This window comes from Argiope bruennichi, chromosome 6 (assembly GCF_947563725.1).
Source record: "Argiope bruennichi chromosome 6, qqArgBrue1.1, whole genome shotgun sequence".
Classification (NCBI taxonomy): Eukaryota; Metazoa; Arthropoda; class Arachnida; order Araneae; family Araneidae; genus Argiope; species Argiope bruennichi.
The window spans coordinates 126,194,817-126,212,605 of NC_079156.1; positions in this window are offsets into that span (position 1 = coordinate 126,194,817).

Here is a 17,789-nt window from a genome sequence, read left to right on the forward strand (position 1 = left end):
TTTCGCTCAAAATTCAATATTTCCAAATTTAATGGTATCTACCGTTTCATTTACAGTTTTTCAAAGTATTTCCGAATCATTTTAATGCTAACTTATTATTGGTTTTAAATAATGATACGTAAAACGATATTTTAAATGAAAAAATTACTTGTGTGCGGTAAATAATTGTAATAATCGATAAATTAATGTAAGCAACACTTTTTTTTTAATTTGATGTTTTCTTAATGAATAATATTTGCTGCAATTGGAAAATATAGATAAAACAAAAATCTATTTTTAATATTAATGAAGAATTTCGCGAGGAGTACCGTTCTTCATATCTTGAAAATCGTTATCTACATGAGATATTTAATGCATTTTTGTAAAAAGTTAATATATATTTTTATATTAGACCTAAGATATCAAAATCTCTGTGATACATTTTTTTTCCTTTCTAAGGAATTTTTTGTAGTCATTTTCTATGAAATAAATAAATTGAATAACAGATTTTTTCCAACGACTTGTGTAATCCTTTTTAGTACTTAAGATAAACATGTCAGTTGACACATGCAGGAATTGCAAAATTTGCAAATTTGTCTAATGTACATTTTTAATGCGGGGAATTTGGAGGACCAACCGGTGTTTTTGAAATGTTTGGTAACAATTTAATTAATTTTAAAACACACGTCATTTACGCAATAAATTTCCAATGCAAAAAATTGTTTTTACAACATACCAAAATTCGAAGCATGATCATTTCAATGATAAGTTTTAAACGCGTCATTGTATTTTCTATTTTTAACAAATTGAACAAACATGTTTAAACTTATTTAATATGCTTCATTAATATGTTTCATTGTTGAAGTGAAAATCTGATTATTTTCATTTTTCTTAACTTTTTATCTTGTATTTTTCTATTGCTAATGTTCAAATTATTATGATTCGGCGGATTTTGCGTGTTGTGTGTTTTTTTTAATGTAAGATATTCTTTTATAAAAATTTGTGATGATTTTTCTTTGTAATTATAATTAAAATTTTGTTTCGAATCATGCGGCACCTGAAATTATTTAATTGTACCCATTTTTAATACTGCTGCCCTATCTCTTAATATAATTTCATCTAGTTTCAAAGACAATTGTTTTGTGTTGATGTGCCGGGGTATTTGATCTTTAGTCATTTTCCCTGAAAACTAACTAATTGTATATATTCGAATCCTTTTCCTGGGAATGAATTCATTGGTCTTCATGTGTTCAACTTGAGAGTCTTTTAAGCATCGCTTTGATTCGACCAGCATATTAGTTATATAGCATCGTTAAACTATTAGGGATTGAAAACTATTTTAATGTACAGAATTTTTATATTGATACATTTTCTTATAATATAATCTCATCTTGTTTCGAAGAATATTGTATTGTGTTGATGTGCCGAGGCATTTTATCGTCATTCTTTTCTCCTAAACATTAATGAATTATCATTTCTTCGAATCATTTTCCTGGGAATGAATTAACTGGGTTATATGTATTTAACTTGAAACTCTTTCAAGCATCGCTTGGATTTCAACCAGCTCATTAGTGATACAGCAACGTGTTAGTGATAAATTGAATGCAAGGAAACAAATTTTTCAGGGTTTAAGCTACAGATACTGGATTCCTACTATTACAGAATAATGCATTTTTGAGTAATCTGGTTATTAAAAAAACTGATGAATTTTAAAAGCAACAATTATTTGTTGGAAATTTTTTGGTCGGTACATAAAAGATGTGCATTTACTTTTTAGATTATGATTTTGGCTATAATTAATAATACATTGTAATTTGATAAAATTATAAAATTATTTTATTATTTAATTTTTGAACAGAGTCCGAGTAAATTTGAAATTGTCTTTTCAGAGGTTTTCTTTTCTGTGTCATTGTTAATTCAACTAAATTGCATTAAACCTTGGTGTTAATTTCATATATATGATGCATGAGGTTATGTATGAAATGTGTGCGTGCGTTTTTCATAAAGAAATACATTTGAATTTTTATAGTTTCTTCGATATACTGGCAGAATTATTTGACCTTAAAATTTATCTCCTTGAATTGATTAGATATTTTTTCAACATTCCTTCGAATCAAACTCTAGAAGGGAGTAATGTGATCTTTAAATAAAATCTGATATAAAAATTGATTAGCATTAATTTGAACTATTTCATATTTTTTCAGTTGAACTTATGATTGTTTATAAAGCACAGAATATATGTTTTTGAATAGGTAAAAATATTTTCCGTTTTTTTTGTTTTTTTTCCGATATTTAAGAGATAAGCTTCTATTTTTTACATCTTGTTTTATGAAGAAATAGAAAAAAGGAAAAAGTCTTCTGTTAAGACTTTTTTAATTAATTATTGAAATGGATTAAAAAGACAGGTGCCAAAAAAGAAATTTCGATCAAGGATATTTCGTATCCAGTGTTTTCTAAACAAAATCTGTTTATTTAATATAATTTTTTTAACAATTGCTTTTTGTACTTCTTTTGCAAATTAAGGAAAATTTAAAAAGCTTTGCAGAAAATTACACAAATCGAAGGCTCGTTTTAAACATTAGATGTTGGATATTGTATTAGAATATGATAACAATCTTAAAATTAAAAAATATTCTCTAGCACGTTTTTAATGTAATTTTCCTTCATTAAATATAATTTAAATGTATAAAATTTTTTAATTTTTATAATTATTAAAAACATTGCGACTATGTTCTTATACTGCTGGAATCAATTGAAACCTTGATTTCTTTTTATTAATATTTACTGAATATTTTTGATTATACGAAAAATTAATAGCCTGATTTCTATGTCGGTCATGCGATGGAATATTGATCACCGGCAAGATTCACCCTTGCAATTTTCACAAAAACATAACTTATGTTCACCTCTCTGATCCGAAGAATCAGTACTAATTCAAAATTAATGAATACTCCTGATAATTTCAATTTGGATTCTATTTTATCTTTTTGAACGAATGAAGATCGATCTAAAGAAAATGCATGGATGATTGTGAAATGTTGCTTAAAGAGACCAAACGGCAGTCTTTTAATATATATAAAATGCTTTTTATGATTTTCTTAGAGTGTACAACGCAACGAATATTTTTAAATAAAAATATTTCTTAAATTGCGATTTTAATTGCACATTCTGTCTTCTCACCAGACAATAAGGAACCAGTTAATGAAAATGATCAAAGTGTCAGGAGGACTAGCAGACGATCTGATGTAAGTATCAAAACACTGATTCCTCGACGCGTTCGAAGGCGCACGGATAAAAAAACTGAATAACCGGACTGCCACTATAGCAATTGGAATTGTGGTTGAGTTTTAAAGGCCATTACTGGGTACGATAAAGCACTTCCCTATGGAAGTATCTACCAAAAGAAGAAAAAAACAGAAATCGTTTCCTTTAAAGGTTATGGGTAGCAGAAATAAATAACTCCAAAACAGATTTTCTTATAAAAATCTTAATGAAATTATTTTTACAGAATCTCATTGAATTTCAAATATTTCATATTTTTTATTTTAGAGAAAAAAAAATCTTAGAAAATTATTTTGAATAAAATGTTTGTGAGATTTGAAGCATTATTTTATATACGTGTGTCCTTCTCTTTTATAATCATATTTTTTCTCCTTCTTTTATAATATCTTCTTTCATGCACAATTATTTTTAAATCCGGCAAGATCTAATGATGTTTGTAGAAATGAAAGATCAAAATACACTCAAGTAAATTCTAATCAATTTCCAGATACGTAATATTGATGTCGTATTCTTGTAACCTAAGAGCCTACCGAGCCAGTCTTCCTGAAGGTCCCTTAACTTTGGCCAACCAACACAAAGAGTGGTGATCCGCAACTACTGTAAAAGGTTTTCCATACAGATACGGCCTGAATTTACTGATAGCCCAGATCACGGCAAGGCATTCCTTTTCGGTTGTAGAATAATTTCTTTCAGCTGCAGTAAGTGGCCTAAATGCATAGGCTATGAGTCTTTCTGTACCATCCTGGATCTGCACCAGCACTGCGCCGATTCCATACCCACTAGTGTCCGAGTGAATCCTTGTTTCCGCGTCCGGCAGAAAATGTCCCAGAACGGGGCCATCGGTGCTTGGTTGGAAGGAACAATTTCCGCTACAATATTTCACATTAATGATGAAAAGTAGAGATGCAACAACCGCATAAAATATTTTTTTAAAAATTGTCAAAAATTAAGAAGAAATAAATGTCTAACACAACCAAATTGTTGTCATTGAAATATATTATGCTGAATTTTAAGATTTCAAAATAATTAAGAAGTTTAAATACTTTTTAAGAATTTGCTGCTGAAAACGTCTGGATATTACTTTATTTTTAATTAATTAACATTATATTTCAGCTTTAAAAATATCCACCCAAGATGCTCATTTCAACTGTCTGAATTATATTTGTATCACATTTAAATGTTTTTGTTTCCAACGGTCTGCTGTATGGATGGCGAATAACCGAATATACATACGCATAGACAGAGTGAGAGAAATTCATTTCTATTACTAATAAGTATTGTCGTTACAAATTATTTGTTATTATATGAAATTCCTTTAAAATTATCCTAAATAATATCTAAAAACTTAATTTTATCAGGTTACAAGCATGGCACAAAACATGACTAATATTTCTAAAAAATATCTTCATCTAATGATAAAAGATCATTGCAAAAATTCAGGAAACACGATTCGCAAAGGAAGTAATGAGACTCGGTTATCAGAGAGACATTTAGAAATTGTGCCATTAAACTTTTTAAATGATAATTGGAAATAAACAATGATTGTAATTCCAAATCTAATGATTTGAAATGAAAGGAATCTCGCTTAAAGTAGTTTTCAAAATAGGTAGAGAATAATTGCATTTCAAACGAAAAAATAGAACTTATTCAAACTATGCAAACAGATGGAAATATAAATGGGAATGAAACTAAAATAAAAGTTGCTGATTGGATAGTAGATTATAATATTATTATAATATAGACTATAATACCGCTAAATGAATTTTGAAGCATATTAAAATTATTTAAGATTTATTATTGTTCATTGATCGAAATTCTGATTCAAAGGCATTACTGAAATCAGGCAGTTTCTTTTAATTTGGACTAGAAAAAAAGAGCTAAAAAATGTTTAACACTTATAAATAGACTCAGGAATTTAAGATATGATAGATATTAAATTATTGGTTTCTTTTACAAGTAATTCTTATTAAAAAAATTAAAGTTAAACATCATCAGATTACGATACAATCGTCTGAAGAGAACTTGCAATCCTCTGCATTGAGTTTAACTGAAAGGGAATTATTAAATGATTTGGATGCAGAATTAATTATTGATAGACTTGTACAATCATCTAAAGAGTGAAAATGCTGGTTGACATTTCCTTAAAATAACAAAAAGGATGTGACATATATCTGTAATTTTGAGCTGTTGATCTCTTGCAGTAAGAAGTATTCCTTAATAGTACTGAAGTAGGTTGATAGATTGCCCTTTATTTTAGTTTTGGTCAGAAATTTCTCAAATAATAATAATATAATTCGAAAATATCAGTAGCGATACTTTTATCAAATCCTAATTTAACCTTCAGAATTAATTTGCATGTATGTTTAATAATCCTTGCTTCATTAAGCACGTGTAATAGTTGTGTACTGTAATTAGCAACATATCGAACATATGTTTTTAGACTGAGAATAAATTTTGTAAATTGATCGATTATATATATATATACTTACAAAAGAAAGCATTAACTTGAAATGAAAGGAATAAGAAGCAAAAACAATAAATATTCTAAATTGATCAGAAAAGTAATAAAAGCTGTTTAAATTTGTCACAAGATGAATTTAATGTAAACAAGATTAAAAAGTTTTATAAATGTGCCAGTTTTCTTCTTCTTCTTTGATGAGAAACCTGATGTTAGATTTCTGAATGACATATACTACTCATACAACTAGCGAATAAAATTTCTGACATTTCCAAATTATGATGTCTACATAGCTTGCTGTTTTAGAGAACTGTACATTAGGATGGAACGAAGAAACCAATTTTTGATTTTTAATTTGTAACAGAGCGGAAAAGCAACCTTTGATATAGATAAGGTAAATAAAAATTATAAAAAAAAAATATTAGAATATATCTTGAGGTGCCGTAAGGATGTTAAAATTTCATAAAAACACACTTTTTGCAATTTTTTAAGGATTATTGCATACCTAGAATATGAAATAGAAAGTATATTTTAGGCATTGTCACATAAATAAAAGAATAAAAACTATTTTACTATTGCACTGGCATGGCAATGACCCGTCCCCGGAGAGGTTGTTATTGAGGTAAGGCAGAGATTTGCCTGCATCCGGTGACAAGGACAGACCTGGTTTCAAAGCAGTAGCTTTGCGAGTTCAATTGAGTTTCCGTAACCGCTCCATCTATTGTGAACTGATTTGTTAGTTTGTACTTATGTGCTTTGATGTGAGTAAAAATGGTTCAGTCTAAATCAATGAGACAAGACAAATATTGGAGTGTTCAATTTCTGGGAAACTTAGTGATTTGCTTGAAGCTGAACACATTACTGACGAATCTAGAGCTGCTATTATATTGGACATAAAGGCAAAATTTATCAGAGAAGGATCCTTGTGTAAGCGAAATATGTGACACTTTAGTCCCCATAATAGAACAAATACGGTCAAGAGCTTCTACTCCCGTTGCTTCTAGCAAAAGAATTTCACAAATGATAAAAGCTTGTCATACTTAATTTAGGAATTTATAAAGTCTAAAGCAGAAAATGTTCAGATAAGTTTCATTCCAACCTTACAGAATTTAGAGAAGAAGCTAGAGGTTTGTTTGATATTGCTGACTTGTATAAATGAAAAAAAAAAGTGCCAAAGGAATAAGAGGTTCTAAATGATCAAAGCTGTAACAGGAAAATAGTTATAGGTAATATTGATACTGCTACCATAAGCACTTTGTAGAAGAAAGCAGCAAGAAAGAGTATAGAACTACGGAGAATAGTTAAGCGTAATCAAGGACGGGCAAAAAATAATAGTGCATCAGAAACGACTACTGGCGACAATGACAACGCTGAAGAACAACAGTGTTCTTTACATAAAGAGGCAAACCAACCAGATCCATCAAATAGACAAGAAGCGATAAAACTACCAAGTGCCTGTGCGGTTTAATATTAACTGAAAACTTTATTCAGAAGACATCTGAAGCAGAACCAAATAGTATAGGGGACTCGGTTATCGACTTTCCCCGGCTTCTTTGTCCCATGCAAGTAGTGGAAAGAGCTCTGAGTCTGGTGGCCGAATCGGCTTTAAATGTCTGTGTTTCGATCGCAAGAGAAGGATGCATAAGAGCAAAAATTGATTCACGTGTGAATAAGCCAAAATTTAATTAAAAACAGTTTAATGTGGCAATGCAGTAGAAACAAACATTTTGCTAACTATAACATGTGTAATCATTAAGGATACAGAAGTAAGAAAAGCAAAATTTAACATAAAAATATTTTTTTTATTCTTTGCAATTAATATTTTTTTTCCAATTGTAATGACTATATATGCTTTTAAAACCATCTTCTGTAACATTATATGAAAGAAAAATTCATAAAAATATTTTATCAAAGTTTATAATTTTTCAGTTTTTTTTAACTATGTTTAAGCTTTTTGCGTGACCTCGAAATATTGCTGTATTGCAACCAGAATTTTTAAAAATTCCTTTTGAACCTAGAAGCTAACTTTTCACTACTATTTCCAAACTAAATCTAAGAAACAGTTTTAAACGCTCTTATTAAAAATTTCTATTTTTTCAATTATTTTACAAATTTCAAGCTCTTTGCGTCACCTCCAGATAATGTAACATTGCTACCAAATTTTTAAATATTGTTTTTGAACCTAACAGATAAATTTTCCGTACTACTACCAAATTGAAATCTTCAAAAAAAAAAAAAAAAAATTAAGACCATATTAGCTGCACAGTACTGTACAGTTGTTATGTGTATGCATGAAAAAATTCATGTGCTAGAATCTGATTATAAATTCAATATTAAAATATTATTTAAACTACCACCAGGTTACAAATAATTTATAATAATTATTCTTGCAATGAATGGTGGTTTAGATAACTATTGTTTGCTATTTTTCGAACACATCCGAAGATTATTACTTATAATAGAATTTATTTCATGATTCCTATGATTACCTCATTATATTTCTATGCATCCCTAGCATTAAAAAGTTGTTTATGCATTTAAGTGGCATTTATTTTTAAACGTTGATATTTCGTTTATTTTATATTTTTAGACTATTTAAATTTTTCTAATCGTACGGAAAGCCACATTATCTCTTAAATTTATTTGAAATAAAAAAAATTATTTGGTAGAAATTTAGTTAATAATGTTGAGCGGATTTTGAAGTATTTAATGGATTAAGTATTAGCGCTAGGAGTCCGCTACAGCAGAACTAAAGAAAAAAATTTAGCTTTCTTAATTTAGAATTTGCGATTTTATTTCAGGAAAATCCTTTTTCCATCCTCTTTATGAGGTATTTTGAAGAGGGTAAAACAACATACATTATGATTTTATTTTCATGAAATGAATGCGGATTTTCCTTTTCTTGAAAATATATTGAATCATCTTTGTTTGTCAAAAAATTGCATTTATTTCAGAATATTTAGTATCATATTTTACCAAATTAAAATATTCTTTCAAAAGAAATTAGTGTTCAGTACTTGACAGCATAGTGAGTTTGTAAAATAAATAACTAGGTTGTGCTCAGTTTCAAAAATATATTATATACTTTTAACAGGTGTATTTTGAATGGGCATCTTAATTTAGAACAGTCAAATGACGAGAACAGACATTTAATTATTATCAAAATGTATGCTTGTGAAATATTTGAAATAGAAACTCTCAAACTGTTAAAGATGAAAGAATTGCATGATTTATTTTCGGATTTCATTTTACTGATATTGCATTTCTTCTCAGACCCATTACAAAAAAATCCTCCAAACACAATCTGATTACAGAAATATATCTCATTGAAAAGGTTTTTTAATAAAATGCGATGAAATGTAAATTTTTATTTCATAGACACGAATACTTCTATTTTAAATTCTTATGCTTTTGTTGTCATCTCGTTTTATAACATTCTTTTTTGAAATTCTTAAATCTCGCATATGTTTTTCATTGTTCAAATGAATCATGAAAATACGCTAAATTCGAATCAATCGAAAAATTCTTATTAAAACGATCTCCCCTCTGTTCTAGTACTAGGCTTTTTAAATTATATTTTTTTATACTAACTTAATGCGTTGGCAGATTTAGGAAAATCACAGGTTATCATAGAAAATTACATAAATGGAAGTGTCATTTTAATTATAAGATCTCGTATTTTTATTTATAATCGAACTCATGTTTAAATTCCAAATAAATGGCTCTAGAATGTTACTAAAGAAACGATCAATTCCTAATTTATTCAGGATTTGAATCTACATTAACTATAGAAAATGCTAAGAATTTAAAATTTCATTAAAATGCTAACAACATAAATCTGCTGGCGAAATAATAATCTTAATTTCTTCTCTTTAATGATAATTTATTTACATTTTCGACAGGCAGAATTTTATTTTATTTGAAAATAACACTATCAATATCGTTGCGAACTTAGTGACAATATGGTGACACACGGTGAGTACACCCATGCTTCTTTATAAGAATTTTGACTACCCCTTATTCACTGCAATGACAAATAGAATCGGATAAAAACACTGATCAAATAAAGAAAAATCAACGGAAAATTCGAATGTTAATTATGGATGGTTAAGTCTAGTAGCTGGAAAAAACGAAATTTAAAAAATCTGAGCCCATGAATTTGTTGTTTGAAAATATTCGCTTCATTCAAAGGGAAACAAATATAGGACTTCTGCAGAGATCTCCGACAATGCACAAATATGGAATCCTTGTGATTTTTCATATTTTAGTGACATCCCAGATTTTCAGGCAATTAGTGTCCGAAATAAAGGTAATGCAGCGTTCATAGCTTCTTTATAAAATGTGGAATCTCTGTACAGACCTGAAAACGAACAACACGAAACATACGAAAAAGTGATATTTTGCACAGAATCAAGTGGCGTTGAAATACAAAATTAAAGAGGATCAGGTGTATCGGATCTGATGTGCGCAACGGCTGGAGAAGAAAGTAAAATGCCACTTGGAGAGGACAAATGACAGTCTTTGAATAACGATAAAAATACTTTCGTATACTCTTTAGAATGTGTTGTGAGAAAAGCTCTTTCAGATACTAATAATGTTTCTGGAACTGCGAATTCGACTGTGAATCCTGATCTTCCATCAATAAATAACAAGCCAATAAATGGCAAGATCCATGTGTCAGGGAATGTAATGGATAAATATACATCACTCCCTCAGGATCACAATAATAATAAGAAAACGATTACCAACTTCAAGGAATCAGTTTCTACCAAGGAAGATGACAATGGTGTGGATGGACCTTCTGGAATGTATCTGCGCAAGAAGTTTTATTGCAGTTTATGTCCTAAGGAATTCGATAAAAACATAATCTCGGCAAACATTTTCGGACCCACACTAGCAATAATTCTTTCGTGTGTGATATATGCGGAAAAGAATGAGCTCGGAAAGGGAAATTCGTCCGTCATTATCAATCCTGCCCAAAGGAAAAGTCTTTTGTGTGTGTTATCTTCAGAAAAGCTTTCGTTAAGAGAAATCGCACGAAACATATCAGGACTCACATTGAAGTATGGCCTTACAAATGCAAAGTTTTTGGTAAGATTTACATGACCAGAAGCAGTTGCAGTCAGGAAAATGCATATGTGAAATCAATCAGCAAATTAGAGAAATAATTAATTTACTTCTCTATGAAACTGTTTTACATTCTTTATCGAACTGAACCAATTTGAACTAAAAGCTGTAATAATTTTATCTTTAAAATTATTGTATGAATTTTACTGCTTTGGCAAAGCATATTTCCTGACATCCAACCTATAGGATGTTATTATTTTATTAGTAATTGACGATGAAAATATTCTTTCAGTTCAAATGCATTTGCATCTAAGTATCTTAACATTGTTTATATCTTTTTAATAGGTTATAATCGTTGTAAATATTTTAGCCAATTTATATTAAAAATACATGTTTCGATGCCTTCCAATAAAAAAAAATATTATTTGTTATGGCTTTAAGTCAAAATTAATTATTTATTATATTTGCAATTTCATTTCTATTTTTTCACAGTATTTAGGGAAAAATTTAAATGCCAGCAAATTTAAATAATAGTACTATTATGATATTGTAACTGAACAAAAATACTTAGATTCGGTTAATAATTGTAATAATCGACTGCATTGTTTGGATTTTGAATTGGTGTAAGCAGTATTTTTTTTTTACTAGATGTTTAACTAATACAATAACTCTGACGAAATGGAAAATTTAGACTAAACTTAAATTTTGTTTTTGATATTAGTAAATATTTTCACAAAAAAATAATTTATATATATATTAAAAATCATGTTCTATAAGAGATATGTAATGCATTTTTGTAAATAGTTTAATAAATATTTTATATTAGACATCAAAATTCAATCCTTCTCTGATTTTTTTTTCTTTTTACGAAAATCTTTATGGTCATTTACTGTGCAAGAAATAAATTCAGTAAATTTTTTGTGTATATATTTTTCAATGATTTAGACAATCTGTTTTAATAATAAATATGTGTGTTGACACATACAAGTTAAAAAAGATTCTTAACTTTGGCAAATGTACATTTTCGATGTTGAGAATTTACAGCTTTGAATGAAGATTTCGTAATGCTTGTTTGCAGTTTAATTAAGACAAGAGACATTTTAGCAAAAAATTAATTTCATACTATAATCATTTGAATGATATAAATTTCAGACATGTAATGGCATTTACTCTTTTTAACAAATTACAAAATATATATTTTAAAATTATTTTGCAGCAAAATGCTTGTTTCATTGTTTAAGTAAAACCCTGTTTCTTAGCTTTTATTAACATGTCACCTTGTTAATGGTCAAGATATTAGGATTCGGCATACTTTTCATGTTGAGTTGGTTCAATGCATTTTTTTATGAATTTTTTTTCGTCTGATTGTGCATATAATTATCGTTTCATTTCGATTCATGCCATACTAAAAATAATTGAAACATACACATTTATAATACTGCTACCGTTTCTTTAATATAATCTCATCTTTTTTCGAAAACTCTTGGTTCGTGTTGATAGCCAAGGCATTTGATCTCCAATCTTTTCTCATATGTTCTAACGAATAATCATGTCTTCGAATGATTTTTCTGGAAATGAATTTACTGAGCTTTATGCATTTAACTTGAAAGATTTTTAAGCGTCTCTGGGATTTCGGTCAGCGCATTAGTGATACTTGCATATACTTGAATGCTTTTGTTTCCTACGGTCTTCTCTATGGAGTGATTACATGTTCGCATGCATACTGAGAGAGAAATTCATTTTCATTCCTTTCTCGTATACTTAATATAGAGAAAGTATAATAATCGTTGAAAAATTTGAACAGATTTTGACGAATTTCCATATTTTAAACCCCTTTTATCTCGCAAAAAACATTTCTGGAAAAAGTCCGCCTGTCTGTGACAAAGTTAACTAAAAAAACGCTTTGAGATAGACAACTTAAATTTGGTATAGAGTCTTAATGCCAAGTGTGCAGATTTCTGTCAAATGTTGAAGGCAATCTTTCCCGAAGAATTCCGTCTGTCCGTCTATTGAAACAACACGATAAGTTAATAATACGATAATAAGATAATACTGTAATTAAAGAACCAAGAGAGCTAGATAAATAAATTTCGGCACACATATTTATCATCTTTATTGGAGACACCTGTCAAATGTTGAGCTAAATCCAATAAAGTGTTCACTGCCTGTCGGTCTTTACATGTTCTGTTTTATCAAGAACATGTCAACGTGATAATTAAAAAAAAACATGCTGTGACTTAAACATACCAAAAATTTGTTTTTTAGATTTTGTGACTATTAGTGCAGTTTGGTATCCATTTTTTTAATCGATTGAGAAAAACGCATCTGAAACACAATTTTCATTTTTTGATAGGTTGAGTAAAAAATGATAAATTTTCCCCAAAAGTTAAAATTTTGTAAGCATTGAACGCCAATTCCATGCACGGCGTTCTTTGGGATAAACCTTTATTAGAGAGTACGTGAGAAAATTTAGGTTAGGTCACATGGATTATAAATAGATATTTTTTTACTGATTAATTATTGTTGTAAGAAATTTGAAATTGCTAAAATTTTTCAAATAATATCTGAAAATATTTTTATTAAATTATAATCGTGATAAAACAAAAAGCAAAAAAATTCGTCCAATGATATAAAGCCACTACAAAAATGGAGAAAATACGGTTCTAAAATGGAGTAATGAGATTTCATTGTCAGAGAGACACTTAGAAAGTGTGCCATCAAATCTCGTAAATGTTAAACTAAGAATTCCAGTTATAACGATTTGAAATGAAATGAATCTTGCTTAAATTAGTTCTCTAAATAGGTAGAAAATATGCATATTGCAAACGAAAAAATATAACTTTTTCAAACTATGGAAACCTAAATTGGAATGAGTGCAAAATAAAACTTCCAAATTGGACATGCCTATTAAAAATGTTGAAGCTTCATTATCGTTTCAGTGATCTATCTCCTGAATCAGGCGGATTCTTTCATTTTGGACAAGAAAAAGAACTTAAAAATGTGTAACTGTCACAGCAGAAGCCTAAGGAATTATGCAGCAGTAAATTTCGATGGTTTGCATCTTTTTTAAAATCTGAAAAAGTGTTTCATGAGCCATATTAGATAACATAATACATGTAAAAGAAATACTTTTGATAGGAACTTTTCATGGCGATGAAACGCCCAGTTGTGAGAATTCTTATATGAGAGAATTTGTGGAAGAGGCTGCAAATTTAAGTAAAACTGGAATGCATATTGGAGGAATAATACCGAATTTTAATGCTGAAGCAATCATTTGTGACGCTGAAGTAAATCTTTTATTTTAAATATGTAATGCCATGGAGGTTATTCTGGTAGTATTAAATCAAAGCTAATAGGAAGTCTGTAAGGAATCATGTTTACAATGAAGAAACGGATGCTCTTGAAAGGAAAGATGAAGACATCATTAGTAAGTTAAATGAGGAATTTTATAAGGGAAAAACATATAGTTTATTAGAAGAAATCCTAACTTGAGTTTGGTCATCAACATTTCCCCTTGCTTACATGAATAATGTGTGCTGAGATGTGATGGGAACGATGTTGAATTTATGGATGAAAGAGAACGCTGTAGATAAAGTTCGTATTTCCTATAGCGAAATACAGTCGATATCTAAAAGATTATAGACGTTAAAAAAATATAGAAATTAGTAGTGTAGAGTACGAAATTACTTAACCTGTTGACACCTGGAAATGATGGAAAATGAAACTATTTTTCACCATTGACGGTTAGTTGTTTCTGCGGGAATATTGGTTATGCGTAATTTCATTTAATAACTGACATTTTCTTGCTCTGTACTGTATCCTGAAGTTCAAATTTTTTATGTAAAATGCGAAGTTGATTCGAATATTAAAATAGTAGGAGCCGTTTTACTCTGTTTTATGAGCATGTTATCGGAGTTGAAAATATAATCATACCTCATATCAACTTATTTAAGGAATTACCTCTCAAACTGCCGGTGTTATAAAACGCTTTTTAGGTTCAGCGTTTGGAAACAAAGTCAGGTATTTTTAAAGCAAAATGATCTACTATTTATATACTCATACTCTTCTATAATAGCATAAAATTCAATCGATAACAGTGGCATATAAACTCATTGTCTTCCTAAAATAGTGGAATGCTGTAGAAAATCTATTGGCTTCCAATCCATGAAATTTGTGGAATAAATACTGAGAAGATAAAGGAAATTGTTAATAGATTCCCAGAAAAGTGAATGAAATATAATAAGAAAGTAACTATTCATTTACAGAGAATATTAAAGAAAACAAAATACAACCTTGAATTTCATAAACATGCTCATTCCTGATAGCGAAAGAAAAACTGCAATGATGTATTAATAGAAACAATAGAAACTGTTTATATTTCATAGTAACGATGAAAAATAGTGAAGAAACCAACGCATAAAAATATATTTTTTAAATTGTCAAAAATTAAGAAGAAAAAAAAAATGTCTGTCACAATTAAATTGTCTTCATTCAAAATATGATGTTCTGAATTTTAAGAAGATTTCAAAATAGTTAATACTTTTTAAGAATTTGTTGCGGGAAACGTTTGAATGGTACTTTATTTTTAATTCATTAATAATCTATTTTAGCTTTAAAAATATCCACCCAAGATGCTCATTTCAACTCCATGAATTATATTTGTATTACATTCCAATGCTTTTGTTTCGAACGTTCTGCTGCATGGAGGACAGAAACGCACAAATACATACACAGAGGCAGTTAGAGTTTTCACTTCTATTATTAATAAGTATTGTTATTATAAATTAATTTTTATTATATGACATTCGTTTAAAGTTTTACTAAATAATATCGAAAAACTTAATTTCATCGGATTTCTAGTATGGCGTAAAAAATGACTAATATTTCCAAAAAAACAACATCTTCATACAAAGATAAAAATCACCATAAAAATTCAGAAAATACGATTCACAAATCGAGTAATGAGACTCACTATCAGAGAAACATTTAGAATGTGTGCCATCAAACCTCGTAAATGATAATTGGGAAGAAACAATGACAGAAATTCCAATTGCAACGATTTGAAATTAAATGAATCTAGTTTTAATTAGTTTTCTTATTAGATAGAAAATATTTGCATTGCGAACGAAAAAAAAAAAAAAGGCACTAATTCAAGCTATGCACACAGAAGAAAATATAAATGGGAATAAAATTAAAATAAAACTTGCTGATTTTCGGCTATAAATTTTAATATACCATTAAATGCCTTTACCAGCCTTTAAAATATTTAAGATTGATTAAGAGTTTTAGTGATCGAATTTCTGATTCAAGTCCTTATGGCACATGTCATAAACAAGACCGCTGACGAATTCAGCGATATTCCGCCAAGTTTTAGAGTCTCTTGTTTCAGTAGCGCCATCTAGGGTCAAGAGTGCGTCTTAGGCACTCATGCGTCACAGCCCTCAATCTGAACGAACTTCTTTCACACATTTCATTCACTCGTCCACAAATTGTAATTTAGACCTGAATGAGAGAACGATCACCTCTGACCCAGTTTCTCTAGTAGTACAGAATTATATGTGCACCAGCTACCATCTATACGGGAAGTTTTCGGTCGGCGAAGTTCGAACTCGGCAACCAAGGGATGCAAATCAAACGCCCTACCAGCTAAACTATCCCACCCCAAAGGCATTTCTAAAAGCAGGCAGTTATTTTTATTTTGTACGAGAAAAAGAATTAAAACAAATGTGTAACATTTGGTGAGATAAACTCAGAAATTTAAGATATGATTAATATTACATTATTGGTTTCTTTTACATGTACTTCAATTAAAATATTAGGAGGCAGAACTTATATCAACAACATTGGGTAGATGTTGAAGTATTTAATATATCCAGCTTCAGCGGTTGTATTCGACTACAACGGAACGAAGGATAAAGTGCAAAGATCTACTCTCAGAAAGTATAAAATTATAACTTTAAAATGTTACTTTTATCTTCTTAATGAGGTATTTTCAAATAGATGAAATATCAAGCATATGAAATTAATACTAGATTTTCTTTTCTATATATATATATATATATATATATATATATATATATATATATATATATATATATATATATATATATATATATATATATATATATATATATATATATAATGGAGTCAGACATTGTGTCAGAAATTCTGATTTTGTATGTCAGGAAAAACTCTTATATAAAAATAATTATTACCTTAAATTAATTTTCAGTACTTGCCATTATGGATAATATGTAAAATAAATAATAAGGTTGTGCACAGTTTTTTTTAAAAAAATATTTTACTTAACATATCTAGTTTGAATGGAGGAACAGACTGTTAATCATCAACAGGAATCACGCTTCCGAAATTTAAAAAAAAAAAAAAAAAAAAAAAAAAATAGAAATCTGCTATCTTAAATTTCAAGTTATCATGTGAGAATATTTTTTTCGATGAATTGCTTAGAGCTAGAAAGCGATATTTGAAACTCAGAATCGAAACGGAGACGTTTTGCTTCGAACGTTGACAGATGTGATTCAGAATCCAAATGGGCACGTTCTGTGTTTGAAATTGAGTGTTGCGATTAAGAATCTGCAACACACTGCATACGTTTACGCTTTCTTCGTTCCCGTTCTAAAGCTATTTTACGTTCATGTTTAATTCGATCAGCTTCTAATTTTTAATTTTCATCATTCGTTTTTGTTGATTGAAGGTTTTGTCTCTGAAGGTTTTGTTCCGGCCTATGTTTGCTCTTTCATTCCCTTTCTTTTTTCTTCTTTGCAAGGTTTCATCCGGAGAAAGCTTAAGAGAGCCCATTTTTGATTTATTCATTGGCTACGTGATTTCGAGCTTCAACCACTCTTAACCAAACGGCTTCCGTTTCTCGGCTCCTAATAACGAAAGCGACGTAAATGTGGTATCGTCCGATAGAGGACATCGAATAGAGTGTATAGATGCCAGTCGTAAAGAGAGATTTTTCAAAAACAAGGTTGAAAACCTCGCT